The sequence below is a fragment of the Acomys minous genome, assembly GCF_964271855.1.
Source record: "Acomys minous genome assembly, chromosome: 11".
NCBI lineage: Eukaryota > Metazoa > Chordata > Mammalia > Rodentia > Muridae > Acomys > Acomys minous.
In genome coordinates, this window is record NC_140492.1 from 67,711,950 (window position 1) to 67,727,497 (window position 15,548).

Consider the following 15,548-nt stretch of genomic DNA (forward strand, 5'->3'; position numbering starts at 1 on the left):
ATCTGTTAAACCTAGGATGGATATTCTTGTGATAAAAATTGAGTAGTATTTGACATGACCATGAGTTGATCAACTAAAAATTAACTTGTATTACTAATTATCCTAAACAGCCTACAATAGTATTTTCAAAGTATTGAAAATAAACCCTGCATCCTAATCGAGTTGTATACGTACAATACCTCATATTAGGATAGAAATATATATAATGTGTGTGAAGAATAATCTTATATTAGAATTCTATAACAATGAATTAAAAATAACCCCTATATGTGAGTAACAATTAAGGCCTTAAGTTGAGGAGTAGATTCAATAATTACTTTTTGTCTAATCTTCCCTATATTTTTTATATTCCCCGCCACCACCACCCCCCTTTTTTGTTGTTGTTGTTGTTGGTTGGTTGGATTTTCAAGATAGGGTTTCTCTGTGTAGCCTTGGCTGTCCTGGACTCACTTTGTAAACCAGGCTGACCTCGAACTCACAGAGATCTGTCTGCATCTGCCCCCTGAGTGCTGGGATTAAAGGCATGGGCCACCATGCCTAGCTAACTCCCCCCTTTCTTTTAAACTCCTACCTCTGTACCTAAGAAAGAAAGATAAAAGGAAAAGAAAGAAACCCATTAATTCAATCTCGTTTTCTCTCTGAATAAGACCAATAATAACAAAACAAACTCCCAATGAAAATAATCATCCATAGCCCAAGAAAACAACCAAAACCTTACCCAACCCCCCTTAAGGGAAATGGGGCGTCACTCTCTTATTAAGGCTTCTTCTGGCTTATTTGGTATGAATAATACATTTATAAGGGCCAAATAAAACTGGGAAAATGGCTAAACAACCTAGGAATAGCATTTGTGGTTCAGTCTCTAAATGTTAAGACATTCCAAGTTTAACAGAGTTCTATATGGAACAGTCTGAAATGCTGGACCAATTGGAATAGGAGTTTTCTTCGAAGCTGTCCTGGGAGCTGTTCTATTCTCATGAGGAAGAGCAACCAAATCACTTGTGACTGGAACATGAAGGATACAGGATTTCAGTGTCTCAGCATGCTGGAGAATGAATCCTATCAGGTCTGACACAGTGTCCGTGTCAGTGTCAGGTCTAACCCAGTGTCAGTGTCATTGTCTGGTTCTTTTGTTCTGAAAATATATAATTTCTCACAAGCATTAGAGTCTTAAAACTTTAAATGTATGAGGTGTGTAGGATGCACAGAACAATCAAGGCTGATTCTCTGGTCCTTGTATAAGCAGAAGAAAGACATCTGTAAATCTTCATTCATGCCACACAAAGAATGGCATCTAACAATAAATCATGGGGATTCTATAATTAACAAGAAGCACTGGCTATGCATAGACCTCCATTCATGTCTCAGCCAATCTCAGAAGTATTCCCATGTAATGGGATTAGCAATACATGTTACCTGCTTGTTCTGCAGTTCAAATTCATGTACATACAGACTGACTTAAGTTAGCAGTCTCCCTTTCATCCAGGTCTGTTTCATTTTGACCTCTCTCAAAGAGAAAGTACAAAGAACATACAATCATTATCTAAATAAAATCAAAACAAGATTGTATAGTTCTAAATGTCCTTCTCTAGGCTCTATGGTGCCTGGTGTACAGGCCAGGCTGCTACCTGTTTCCTGAGAAAACATGTCTCAGTTTAGAGACAAGCTGGTTGCCCTGAGCAAAAGAAAAGACATTAAGTTTTAAATAAACTTCATATAAACTCTCATTTAATTTAGAGTTTATGCATATGCTAGGCAGCTCGTACTTGGGTTTTTAGATTTGTTTTCACCTCATCCTTTCTTTCCGTAGGGGATGGATGCTTCCTTTTTAAGCATATGAATTGTAGCCTTTGAGTTTCTGGGACCTGACTAGGCTGATGTGTACTTTGTCACCTATAAGTCCTCTGTGTCTCTTTGCATCAGGTGTGACCGTCACCTGTCCCCTGTGATGGTGGCTCACATTTAGAGGAATAAGCCGGCTGCCAGAGCAGTGACAGCTCAACTCAGTCAGCATACAAAAGCTTTTGACACCGGAGGTATGCTGCTTGCACATCTGTCTCCCTGCCCAGCCCTGGGTCCTTACTTAGACCGTCAGAACATATCTCTTAGGCTAATTACCCTTCGGCAACAGTCTTCCCATGGAAGCTCCACTTCTAAGGAGATTGGCTGGCCTTTTGAGAGCAGTGATATCATTCCTCTCTCGTGTGTGTGTGTGTGTGTGTGTGTGTGTGTGTGTGTGTGTGTGTGTAAGATTTTTCAGGGTGTCTTCCTCTGTCATATCTATTTTTTTTAATCAGTTTTGATGGAACCTATAATTTTTCCTTTCCTGTATGAACACAAACAAAACCTCTACCCCAGTGTAACACATTTCCTGTTCTCCATTCTGAAGTTAGGATGTCCTTGAAATAGACAGGCTGATCTAATTCAGTATCTATTGTTAATTTCTCCCAAAAATTCACTGCAAGCTCTCTGCCAGTACTCACTGTCTGCCCATAATGAGGCAGTCTCAGCATCAGTAAAAAGACACTACAATCTCAGCTGGATCTATTCCAGCTAATTGCCAAAGTCTCATTTTTCCCTTTATGATCAACTCAGAAACGTTTTCTATATAGGTTTTTTATTTTTTTATTTTTTGTGTGGTAAAAATATCCATTCTAAGGTACAATCTTCCCTCTGCATAAGAATTTCTGTGGGAGAATGAGTAGAAGGCAAGATAACCAAAATACGGGCCTTCTTTGGATCAAGGCAGTCTATATATGAATCTTGTAATTTCCTTTCTGCCAGGGCCAATTCTTTTTGAGCTTCAGCTGATCATTTTCTTGCATTATTTAAGTCTTTATCACCTTCTAAGATTTGAAATAAATTACTTACCTCTTAGATAGTCAAACCTGGCTGCAGCCAGGAATATCTCCAAGCATTTTTGAAAGTCATTAAAAAAAAAAAGGCCAAGTATGGTGGCACATGCCTTTAATCCCAGCACTCGGGAGGCAGAGGCAGTGGATCACTGTGAGTTTGAGGCCAGCCTGGTCTACAAAGCAAGTCCAGGATAGCCAAGGCTAACATAGAGGGACCCTGTCTCAGAAAAAAAAAATCATTAAGTGTCCTTAATTGGCCTCTCCTGATTTGCACTTTCTGCAGTATAATTTTCTGTAGGCTTATTTTGTATCCTAGATAATCAACAGACTCTCCTCTTTGTATTTTTTCAGGAGCAATCTGTAATCCCCAACAGGGCAAGGTTCTATTTATTTCATCAAATATATTTTCTAATATACTCACATCTGAATCGGCCAATAAGATATCATTCATATAATGGTAAATTATGGATTGAGGAAATTTCTTACAAATTATCTCCAATGGCTATTGAACAAAGTATTGACACAAGTTAGAACTACTTAACATTCTTTGTGGTAAAACTTTCCAATGATATCTCTTTACTGGGCAGCTTCTATTAAAAGTACGTACTGAGAAAGCAACCCTCTCTCTATCATGTTATTGTAAAGGAATCATGAAAAAGCAATCCTTTAGATCAATCACTGTAATAGGCCATTCCTTAGGTAACAAGGGAGGCTATGGGATTCCAGATGGTAAAGTTCCCATTGGCTGAATAATTCTATTAAATGCTGAGATCTGTTGACATCCTCCATTTGCCAGATTTCTTTTTGATAACAAATACAGGAGAATTCCAAGGGCTGTTGGACTCTTCTATATGTTGAGCCTCCAGCTGTTCTTGGACTAGCTGTTCTATTACCTGTAATTTTTCTTTAGACATAGACCATTGTTCAATCCAAATATGTTGGTCAATCAACCGCTTTAGTGGCAAGGCTGTAGGTGTTTCGTCAGCAGTGGTTCCTCAATATAAGGTAGAAAAGTCGGCCCCTGCTGTATCTTTTTTATGGACAGCCTGGAAGTCTGTAGCTGTCTTTGATAGCCCTTTTTAATAATTTTAAATTTTTTTTAATCAGGAGTATCACCTGTTTTCTGGCTTGTCTCTGAAATTGGGGGGATGTTAATCTGGGTTTTCCATTGTTGTGACAGATCTCTTCACCATATGTTTCTAGCCCTGTACCTTTTTTTTTTCTTTACTTTATTAATTTATTCTTGTTACATCTCAATGGTTATCCCATCCCTTGTATCCTCCCATTTCTCCCTCCCTCCCAATTTCCCCTTATTCTCCTCCCCTATGACTGTTCCTGAGGGGGATTACCTCCCCCTGTATATGTTCATAGGGTATCAAGTCTCTTCTTGGTAACCTGCTGTCCTTCCTCTGAGTGCCACCAGGTCTCCCCCTCCAGGGGACATTAGCCCTGTACCTTTAAGGCATCTGACAGTTTGTCTTACTTCAGACAATGTTCCAATCCCTAGGAACTGTGTAGATACCTTTTGAAGTGGCCAAACTGGATAGCAGGGATCTAGGGAAAATACTGTAACACTCCTCAATCTCAATGCCATCTAACTGTAATTTTAACTTTGGCCTCTTATCATTTATAGTAGTTTGCCAAAATATGTGTTCTTTTGGTAGCTTCACCACATCTCATTTTATCCCTAGAAGCATTTTTATCTCCATTAAATGGGTTTTCTAAGTCTTCAGTAGCCCTACTTGTCGGGCCTTGAATTTTCCTGTTGTCCTTTTTTGGTGGGGCCTTGAGCATGGCCTCTTTATCAGTTTTCCAAAATTAAGGAATTGTCATGGATATCTTCTACCAGAGCCCCAAGAAGATTTTTTTTAAAGAGTATAAGAAAGGGGCTGCCTTGGTGACACTTACGTTCCGAGTGCTTCGTCCAAGTGACTGACCACAGACCACAAACAAGACTTACCAACAGCCCAAGAAACCTACAAACTGACTAAGAATGTACCCTGAGAATTTCATGGCCCGGGCTTGCAAAAAAAAAAAAAAAAAAAAAAAAAAAGCAATGCTAACACGTTCTGTTTCCAGTCGAGGTGGTGGAGATCAGGCCAGGTCCCTGGCATCCATGTGCAAGCACCATGAAATCTAGGGCAAAGGAACATTCTTTTGACCTGGAGCCTTTACTCCACACTACGTGAGACCGTGGACAGTTTTTCTGATAACATTTGGGCACGAACGTACATTAACCAAGTGCTAATTTTACTATGTGATCCTTATTCAGAAGACATCCCAAGCCCTGAGCCCTGCATATTTGCTGAACACTGAAGTCAAGTGGGAAGACACTGTACTGGAAATTCGATAAGAGCATCTGCTAAAAATCAAGAGGCTTCTGAGATAGCCAGTACCCTCTCTTACACCCTCTACCCTGCCTACCCCTCCCATGATCCATGTTTTCTCCAGAAGGTTCATCTGTGAGGCCCCATCCCAGTACTATGGGATTCCTATCTCAGCCCAAGGATTAGTTACAGCTGTTCCCTGTGGATTTTATTCTCACTTACTTATTTATCAGCTGCCATGGTAGGCACTCTGTGTTTTAATGGACTTTTTTACCCCTCACATAGTCCTGTGAGGCAAGGCGTGTTCTGCCCATTTGTTGATAAAGTGACAAGGAGTTTTAGTAAGGAGCCTAGGCACAGAGCTGCTAAGTGACTGACTGTCTAAGAATGCCACACACAAACCTGTCTCCCAGAGGCCTTTACTCACTCCAAGTCAAGAGTCGAAATTAAGTGGGAGCTGAACACAAAATCCGGGAGCGGTTTTTCTAACACAAAGAAAAGGCACAGTTCATTTTCAGGGCAGTAGCAAAGCTAAGGCCATCTGCCATACAGAAAAGGAGCCCCACAGAGAAAATCCGAGACCACGTGGTCAGCGAAATGTCTACAGCAGTCACCATTCGGATTTCAACACCTGTCTGCATACTGGAAGCACTGAGCCCCTCCCCCGGCCCCACCCTTCCTTTAATCAAAGCAAAGCACACCCATGACCCCTTAATGTCATGGCTGCCCACCAGGCACACAGCATAGCAGCCCTCCATATCCTGCCTTGGGTCCTGCTGCTCATGTGCAACAACATTCATCTCTCAGCTATGTCTGCGGGGTACTGTAATATCTGTAAACCACTCACTCCCATGGCTCTTAGTTTCAGCATTAGGTATTAGTCATGGACTTCCTGTTAAGCAAAACAAAGATTTAGTTACCTTCAAGCCCACGTATGTCTCCTAACGGTTCCAAGGAAGCCGGCCTCAGGGCTTCTCGTTATGATGACCGTGTGGTTCTGCTCACTGCAGAGCCATCGAGGCTAACTCCTTTCACATGCATTCCTCATTTTGGGAGTCCACCACTGTGTGGATGCCTCCACACTGTGAGGATGTTTCTATCCTTTCAATAGAAACAACTCATTCCTCCTCATCCCTCCCACAAAACTATACAGCTCATCACAGCACAGCCAAATACTGTCATGTAATCAACACGGTTCCTTTGCCTGTTTGTCTTTAATCTCTTCAAGCTCTCCCTTCTGGACATTTCTCTCCTCCTACACCAACCCAAAGCAGCTGGCTTCAGGGCTTAACAGGCAATCCCACTTATTCTTTCCTGTTTACTCCCTAGTTAGAGGAACAGACGCAGTGGCTTCTGAGAAAGCCTCTGTGGGAGGCAAGAAACAGGCCCTTCTCATATCAGAGAGCATCATTTATTCCACCCACGAGCTTGATTAATAATTTGTCTGGCAAATTTTCTCAGAAATCACATGCTCTCGTGAAGTTTCTCCTACTTTTGAAAACTTATTTACTTACTTATCTAGTATGCGGGAGCGCAGGCGAGATGCCACAGTGTGTGAGTGTAGACCAGAGGACGACCAGAACCAGTTGGTTTGAGGGACCCCCTAGGGATTGTCACGTTTACCTGCTGAACAGATCTGAATTCAGTGTTTTTTATCCAGTCTTGCCACCTTTCTGTTCTCACATGCAACCCAAGCAGGTTCTAGAGTTTCAGCTCTTACTTATTTTACATCCACAGGCTGGCTGTTTGGTGTGCTCCCACTGAGTCACACCCCGTCACTGGCTAGCCACGGGCTGGCTGTTTGGTGTGCTCCCACTGAGTCACACCCCATCACTGGCTAGCCACGGGCTGGCTGTTTGGTGTACTCCCACTGAGTCACACCCCGTCACTGGCTAGCCACTTTCCTTTGTATGCGGTCCCTTCTTGTTTTCATTTGTAGCACTTGGTTCCAAGTACTCCAGTCACTTCTTCAGTCTAGCAACCTGAATCCTTTGGTTCTCCCTACCTGTTTGTTTTTATGTTTTCCTTTTGTTGAAAATGGATTATTTTTTTTTCCGGTAAAATATATTCAAGATTATGGTTTCCCCTCTCAACCTCCTCCAAGATCCTCCCGTACTCATCTCTCATCTGAATCCACGCTGTTTCTGCCTCACCTTAGAAAATATGGCATCTGAGGAATAATAATAATAATAATAATAATAATAATAATAATAATAATAATAATAATAATAATAATAATGTTATTATTATTAATAGACAGAAGAAAAGGCAAGAGAAGAAAAAGTTCTCTTTATTTAGTTATTTGGCTATTGTTTGGTTGTTTTTTTGTGTGTGTGGTTTGATTTGGGCTTTGTTTTGTTTTGATTGCTCTTTGTTTTTTGAGACAGGTTGTCTTGTAGCCAGGCTGGTCTCACGCTTGCTGTGCAGCTATGGGTGAAGCTTGACAGTCTAATCTCCAAGTTTCCACCTTCCCAGTGAGCTTCCAGGCCTGTGCAGCTGAGCCCGGTTTTATATGGTGCTGAGGACGGAGCCCAGGCCCTCCTACACACGAGGCAAGCCCCCAACACCCTCTCTTATTATTTCTACACCACATTCTCCTTCGGCATCCCTAGTCTCTTGGTCTGTACATCTTACTGTTCAGATGATGGTCTTTATAGCATGACCCATTCCTTTTCCATCCCACTGTCTTCCCACCATCATTTTATTTCTTTCAACTTTCTCATTCAAACCCTGTAGATATTCACTTCTGCTTTCATGCTTTTAATTCCAAGAGTGCATTCTTCTCTTCTCTGAGCTATCTGTGCTACATGCATCCCTCTTTCACCAAACCCACTTACTTCTGAGTCTAGCATTATAGTTGGGGGGTGGGGGTATGGTTGGGTAGTTTATTTACCCTACCACTAAACCACATGCCAACCATGACATTTTCTTCTCCTCTCCTCTCTTCTTTAATTGCCTCCATTTTTTTTTTTGAGTTGTTGCGGGTGGTGGTAGTGGTGGTGGTGGTGGTGGTGGTGGTGGTGGTGTGCCTGTGTGTGTTGTTATTGTTGTTGTTGTCCCTTGGTTTCTGTCTTTCATGTCTTAATTCCTCCCAGATACCTAGTGGTCCTCAGATATACTATCAAATCCAAAAGTGAGGCATGAAAAAGGTGTGGATGTTGGGTTGGCAGAGCTGTGGAGATTACTTTGTACTTTGTATCAGGGAACTCCTACTATAAGCATCTGTAGGCTTCTTAGTTCACGCTGTTTTCCTCTCACCACAGGACAGCGAACAGAGCGTCACCCTGTGTACCCAGCATGGGTGGATGGCCACTCTCACTATGAACCTTGCAGGCGCCCACTCACTCCTTCCCTCTGGGGCAGAACAGCGTGTCACATATACCCTTTTCATCTTGGCCTTCTGGCTATCGTTTGTTTTTTAAGAGATCTATTTATTTTATTTTATGTGTATGAGCACTTGGCTCACGTGTATGTCTGCAAACCACAAGTGTGCCTGAAGCCCAGGGAGGTAAAAAAAAAAAAAAAAGAGGGCATCAGATACCCTGGAACTGGAGTTACAGATGGTTGTAAGCCATGTCCTTGGCAAGAACAAGTGCCCTTAACCACCGAGCCATCTCTTCAGTCCCCTGTGACGGGTCCCAGTCAGCTCTGAAAGCTTAGGATGTCCCTGAGAAGATGTTGAAGAGGAAATAGTAGTCAGAAAAGTTTGCATAACTTTATATAGGTCCTCACCACGTAAGCTAACAATAACACCTGATTTTTGCTTAACAATTAGGCACATGACATTCAATTTGTGTTTCCTATACCTCCAATCACATTTAGAACTTTGTGGTGGGGGGGGGGAGGGACACGGGAAATTTTTGTCTCTCTGTGAGGGGCTGTTTGCTCACACAAGGCGTGGAAAACTGAGGCTGCTCAAGAAAAGGTTAAGTTCTAGGAGAAGCAAGCTTGACAGAAAGATAGCAGCCGGTGATGTGGACACCGGGGAGGTCTCTCTCATAGTTCTCATCTAGCAAGCTGTGATATTTCAAGAAAGTAACTTTACCTCTCTGGGCCCCAGTCTTCTTATCTATAAACTAGCTTGCTCGAGTTAATTCTGAAGTGGTGCTGGAAGGATTTTAGTTCAATTCAGCCCATGAGCGTTCTATTTTGGAACTGGGTCCTAAGGAAATGGTTATGAGCAAAATAAATAAATAAATAAATAAATAAATAAATAAATAAAGCCCTTCCTTGGCCTCAGGCAAAGAACTAACGGAATCCTGCAGAGCATAAGTCAGGGGCTACGGGGGTCAGCACAGCTGGCTGAAAGGAACGGAGACAAGTGTGAGAGTGGAGGGGGCAGCTCATTCCTTCTTTAATATAAGGTGGTTGAATTGTCTCTCTGTCAAGATGACATCCACATACAAGCTTGAAAGAGGTGGAACAAACCACGGGACAGTGTGAGGGAACAGCCCAGACGGATGAGAAAGCACAGAGGCCCTGAGGCAGTAATATGGCGGTGTTGGAGGCACCTGACACAGTGATGACACCAAAGGAGGCAGAGAAGAGTAAAAGATGCATATCACCTTTGGGAGCCAGATGTCTAAGTGCACTGAGTGAGATGGGAAAGCTGTACAGTTTTTTGAGCAAAAAAACTACATGTTGCTGCATTTGAAACGATCATTCTGGTGCTTTTAAAAAAATAAGCCATAGATGCAAGAATATAAGCAGGTCCAGGTACAAAATTAAAATTATCCTGATAATTAAAAATAGAGATGAGCCTGTCTTGAGCCATTAGGGATTTGGTGACTCAAGCAACTAACTTGTCTCTTGACTTACAACAAAGGTGCAACCAACATGGTTTTACATTCGTGGGCACAGCACGGAAGAAGCCACTGGAAGGACTCTGCAGTAACAAGACCTGAGTCTAGCTGACTGGAGTAAGGAGGCCACTTCAGAGAGGGACAGCAGCCCAGTTTCAACTTTGTGGGATGCAGGGTATCTGCTACACATCTGAGGATGCTTGTTGAGTGGATGGCTGAACATAGGAGCATGGGGTTCCAGGGAAAGGTTGTCGTATGACAAACTGGACAAGATCAGTAGAGACAGGGATACAGAAAAGAGATGACTTTGGGCCACTCCAAAGTGATCAGGTGACTATGAGTCAACTACAGAAAGTGAGGAAAGATGGCTAAAGAAGAGAACAAAGAGGGTGCTTCAGAAGCCAAGAGAAGACACCTTTAAAGTGGGGTGGGACACCCTGTTATACGAGCCCCTGCAGAGAAGCCCAGAAAAGGTTCAAGATGTGACCATTGCGTTTGGTAGATTATTGATGACCCTGATTGTCAGAGGCTGGGGAGAAACAAGGAAAAAAAAAATTACCAGACTAGGCTTAAGTTGGAGTGAGAGAAGAGGAGCAACAGGATAGAAATATAAAAAATTATTTCCAGGAGCAGAAAAATAGAGCAATTACTAGAAGGCATAAGAAATCAGGAGAAGCCAGGTGTGGTGGCGCACACCTGTAATCCCAGCACTCGGGAGGCAGAGGTAGGTGGATAGACGTGAGTTCGAGGCCAGCATAGTCTACAAAGCAAATCCAGGATAGCCAAGGCTACACAAAGAAACCCTGTCTTGAAAAAAAACAAAAAACAAAAAAGAAGAAGAAATCAAGGGAAATGTGCAGGTATATGCATAGAATAGAGACCGAGCAGCCCCTCAGAGCGAGGTAGATGGATAGATGGGCATTTAGTCAAATTACAGAGATGGGTGCAAGTGGAATGTCACAACAGAGGAGTAATATTGGAGATAGAGCCACACCCTTAACTAAGACAGAATAATACATATTCACAGATAAAAAGAGTGAGTAAGTAGGGCTGTAGTGGTTTAAGTAGGAATGGCCCCCACAGGCTCACATATTTCAATGCTCAGTCCCTAGGGAGTGGAACTCTCTGATGGGATTGGAAGAATTAGGAGGTGTGGAGGAAGTGTGTCACTGGGAGGTGGGCTTTGAGGTTTCAAATACCCAAGCCAGGCCCAGTGTCTTTTCTCTCTTGGCCGATACATCAGGATGTAGCTCTTAGCTACTTCTCCAGCACCACACTTGCCTGGCTGCCATGCTCTCTGCCATGGCGATTATGGACTAAACCTCTGGCTCTGTAAGCAAGCCCCCAGCTAAACGCTTTCCTTTTATGAGTTGCTATGGTCATGGTATGTTGGAGGTTAGTCTGTTACTCTATATATACAAATGCTGAATTCTGGCCCTTCCCCCGCCCCCAGATCTGGTTGCAGCCTGGACTAGTGTGTATTGTCATGTACTCTGTTCAGTGTTGTGTAAACTTTGCTCCCTAATATCTCTTGATTGGTTAACAAAGAAGTTAGACAGCCTCTGGCTAGGCAGGAGAGTGGTAGGCGGAGCTTCTGGTCCCAGGCTTGGGGGTGGGGGTGGGGGGGGATTCTCAGGTAGGGACTGTGAGCTATGGGAGAAAAAAAGAATATGAGAAAGAGAAAGATGTGGCCTAACAGAGCAGAGGCAGCCAAGACAGAACCAATGTTGACAAGGAACTTGGGGCGTGTGGCTGCGAAGTAAACGGACTTACTAAGTAAGCTTACAGAAGGGTTAGTACAGAAGGAGATGTGCCCAGTTATTGAGCCTTAAAGCAAATTAATAAATTCAATAAGTCTTTGTGTCTTTTATTTGGGAACTAGAATGGGTGAATAGAAAAGGCTGCCCCACCCACGCTGAAGTAATAAACTGTTTACATTTGGTGCCCAGTGTGGCCCTGATCTTAGGCTCCTCACCCTCAGTTGTTAAAGTGACCTGAACTGACTAAGAGAAAGGAGGCAGATGTTCTCTTCATCAACACCATTTCTCAGGCAAAAATGAAACAAAGTTATTTTAGGTAAGAGTAAACCCTAGACTGGATGGTGGTTGTGGCACATGCCTTTAATCCCAGCACTCAGGAAGCAGAGGCAGGCAGATTGGTGAGTTCCAGGGTAGCCAAGGCTACACAGAGAAACCCTGTCTCAAAAACAAAAAACAAAACAAAAAAAAAAAAAGACAAAAAACAAAACCACCACAAAACAGACAAACAAGAACGAGAGAGAGAGAGAGAGAGAGAGAGAGAGAGGGAAGGAGGGAGAGAGAGAGAGAGAGAGAGAGAGAGAGAGAGAGAGAGAGAGAACCCTAGCTAGCAAGAAGGTAGTGTGAGCTTTCTGAAGGAAGGCAGTGTGAAACGCAGCTATCCGTTGCTGCCTGGGGATCAACGGTGGGCGTTTAAAGAAAAGGCTAAAGAGCCCAGAGCCACCCCACAGAGACTTTGATTTCATTAGCTTCCTGCAGAATTGAGGCTCCATTGAGGCTGAGAGCAGCCAGAGGTGAGATCACGGGACCAAGGGGATGGCATCTGAGCTGGCGAGACCAGCAGGTTTGGAGGGGGGGGGCGGTGAGTTACCACCTACCATACCATGGTTTGGGGGCGGGGGAACCACATTCCCTTTGTGAAGGAGGCCTAGTGCAGGGTGCTAGATTTAATCGGGACTGATGAGATAAATAGCAAGTTCCTGCTGTGCCTGGGACCGGTGCAGAGCCCAGCAAATGATTGAATATTCCTGCATTTGCTTTATCGTCATCACCATCACTTAAAATGAGCCACAACAACCTTGTAGAACTCAGGCTTCAGTTTTTCTTTCTCAAATAACTTAGCAAATGCACGGGGCTTTAATGGTGTTTGTGGATTACTGAGATCTTGAATCCGCAGTTCTTTTTTACCTGAAATGCTGCACACAAAGTCCTTGAACTTCCCAACTTTTCAGAAGTCAGCCTGTCCGTTTCCTCTCTATCCTAGCCTGATAGCCACACTTCAGGGTTCCTGTATTGTGAAACTTGTCCCATCCACACTACCTGGATCCTGCTCTGTGGGGGCTCTGCACCTGTTGATCGAGTCAAATACGGAACCCCCCCCCCCCGCCCTGGGAAGAACTTTGTAATGACAAGTAACCCATAACTCCCTCTTATAGCCAAGCCTGGATCCTTGCCCGTGCCCACCCACCTGCTGGAAAAGGATTGCAGACCTTGTCCGAAGCCAAACGGAGCGGGCTCAATTGCCAGCAGGAGTAGAAGCCCCATGGGTTTGCTTGCCAAGGGAGCCTCTACCTTATGAAGGAGTCTAGGGCCAAATTCCAACAGTGACTTGTATGCCTGGCCCCCTGCTGTTTCTGCCTCACTCCTACTTTAAAGGCCTGGAAAAACGCCTCTTTCTTTGGGTGAGGGTCTCATGGCTTCTCTGGCCTTTGCCCTTCCTCTTCCTCCCTCAGTAAGTGGTCCAGCACCTGTGGCCCACTGCATATGGCCATCTCTCCTCACAGACCTGCAGCTCCTCCAGGAAGAAACTGTTTCTCGTGCCTTCATATGTGCAGCACCTGGAAGGGGCTGGCCCGTTTGGTAAGCAATAACTGAGGTAAGTATTAAAAAGAGCTGTCATATTTAATTTTGTAATTAAAAGCCAGACTTTATGTATAGAAATATAATGTACAAGCTAAATAACATCATAAGGATGATTTGATATAGTTGTAAATAGAAGAAAAAAGGGATAATATCAGGTTACAAAGTCCCTTTCCCCAAAACACTTTTTCAGATACTTTTCTTATTTGTTTATTTATTTATTTATTTTTGAGACAGGATTTCTCTGCAGGCCAGAGATACCAGGGAATCTGTCCCATGGAACAGATACTGGAAGGATTACTCTTGTTTCTCTTTAACCCTTTTTCCTTCTTGTATAGGACTGTTGGATTGTATAATAAAGTCTAATCATTAAGAAACAGAACCAACAAGTGGCACACAACGTGGGGCCCGATGAGTTCTGTAACTTCTAATGATATGAGGGAAGATTCAAAATTCAAAGATACAGAAATGCTGTTTCAGGGTATCAGCAAAATTGCAACTACCATTGCAAAATTCTTTCCTGCTTTATACTTAGAGGGAATTTTCTGTTTTCTCATTGTTCTTTTATTGTATTTTATTCTTAGAAGGATTAGAAGAAAGGCTAATAAGATAGAAAAGCTGGAAGGGTGGGTAAATTCTATCCTTTTGGAAAAGATTGCAGATTTGACTGGACAGATGGAAAGGCTGAGGAAAGAAAATGAAAGGATGGGAAAGCGAATAGCATTTTTGGTAAATGAGAGTGATGAAGGACAGCCAGGACCAGAAAGCCAGAAAAAAAACAGAGAGTCAATAAGCTCTATCCTTTTGGAAAGAATTACTGACTTCACTGAACAAATGGGCAAAATGCAGAAAAAACTAGAAGGGCTGGAAAAGCAAAAGGCACCTTTGGTTAAAAAAGGTGGAGAAGGTCAGAAACCAGAGAAAAAGGAAGGCAGACAGACCGAAAGGTCTTTGGAGGAAAATGTCCCAGTGGAGGACACCTCAAGAGTCGCCCAGACACTTTCAGCTTTTCCAGTCACTATAAGACACATGCCCGTGCAAAATGGTGCTGAGGGTTATGACAAAAATGACCTGGTGTCCTGTATACATGATGGATTTAAAACATTTTAAGGAATCTGTCATTAAATATAATGGGCACTCTGCCTTTGTTAAACAGCTGGGCCATGCAGAATAGACTTGTTCCCCAAGATTGGAAAATTTTAGTTTCAGTGGTATTAGAAGCAGCACAACAGTTACAGTGGTTATCATGGTGGCAAACAGAGGCTGTAAGAATAGAGCAAGAAAATATGACATGGGAAATAAATACTAATAGAGATCAATTGCTTGATGAAGGGCAATATACTAACTTAAGAGAACAAATTTAACCTGAAGATAGAGTGATTGAACAATGTCATATTGCAGCCTTGAGAGCTTGGGAGCTGGTAGAAGAACCTGGGAAAACCACTATTTCATTTACTAAAGTATTCCAAGGACCTCTGGAACCCTTCACAGAATTTTTGCAGAGATTAGGATCTGCTATGGATAGGGTGTTGCCAGATTCTGACACCAAACAGGCATTAAAACTTATCATGGCTAATGAGAATGCAAATACTGAATGTAAGAAGGTGCTTAGACCATTAAAGGAAAGAGGTACTCCATTAGATGACTGGGTAAAGGAGACAGTTAATGTTAACTCTCAGGAGTATCAAAACAATATTGTGGGACAAGCTTTAGCCAGATAGCCCAGATATCATAATACTCGGTGCTTTAATTTGGTAAAATTGGCCATGTGCAAAGAAACTGTAGAGATAGAAAGTTCAATAACCTGGAAGAAAACATAACTCGTAGGAGAGACAAGGAGGTTCTGGCCACAATGGTAATGAGGTACCAAGACTTCCAGGGTACTGCAGTCGCTGTGGGAAAGGTCTCGGGATTGTCAATCAAAAACAGATGTCAAGGCAATATCCC

At 42.9% G+C, this 15,548-nt stretch overlaps 1 protein-coding gene across 3 annotated transcripts in view; it reads right to left on the minus strand.

Moving 5' to 3' along the window:
- The window catches only part of ST6GAL1 (ST6 beta-galactoside alpha-2,6-sialyltransferase 1), a 131,689-nt gene that overhangs the window by 93,276 nt on the left and 22,865 nt on the right, over positions 1–15,548 (minus strand). The window contains exon 1 of one of the 3 annotated variants that reach the window (XM_084801567.1): positions 6,103–6,278. The exons of the other annotated variants lie outside the window; for them this stretch is intronic. The gene's annotated coding sequence lies outside the window, so the exon portion shown is untranslated. Of the gene's footprint in view, positions 1–6,102; positions 6,279–15,548 lie in introns of those variants that run through there. 3 annotated transcript variants of the gene reach the window in all.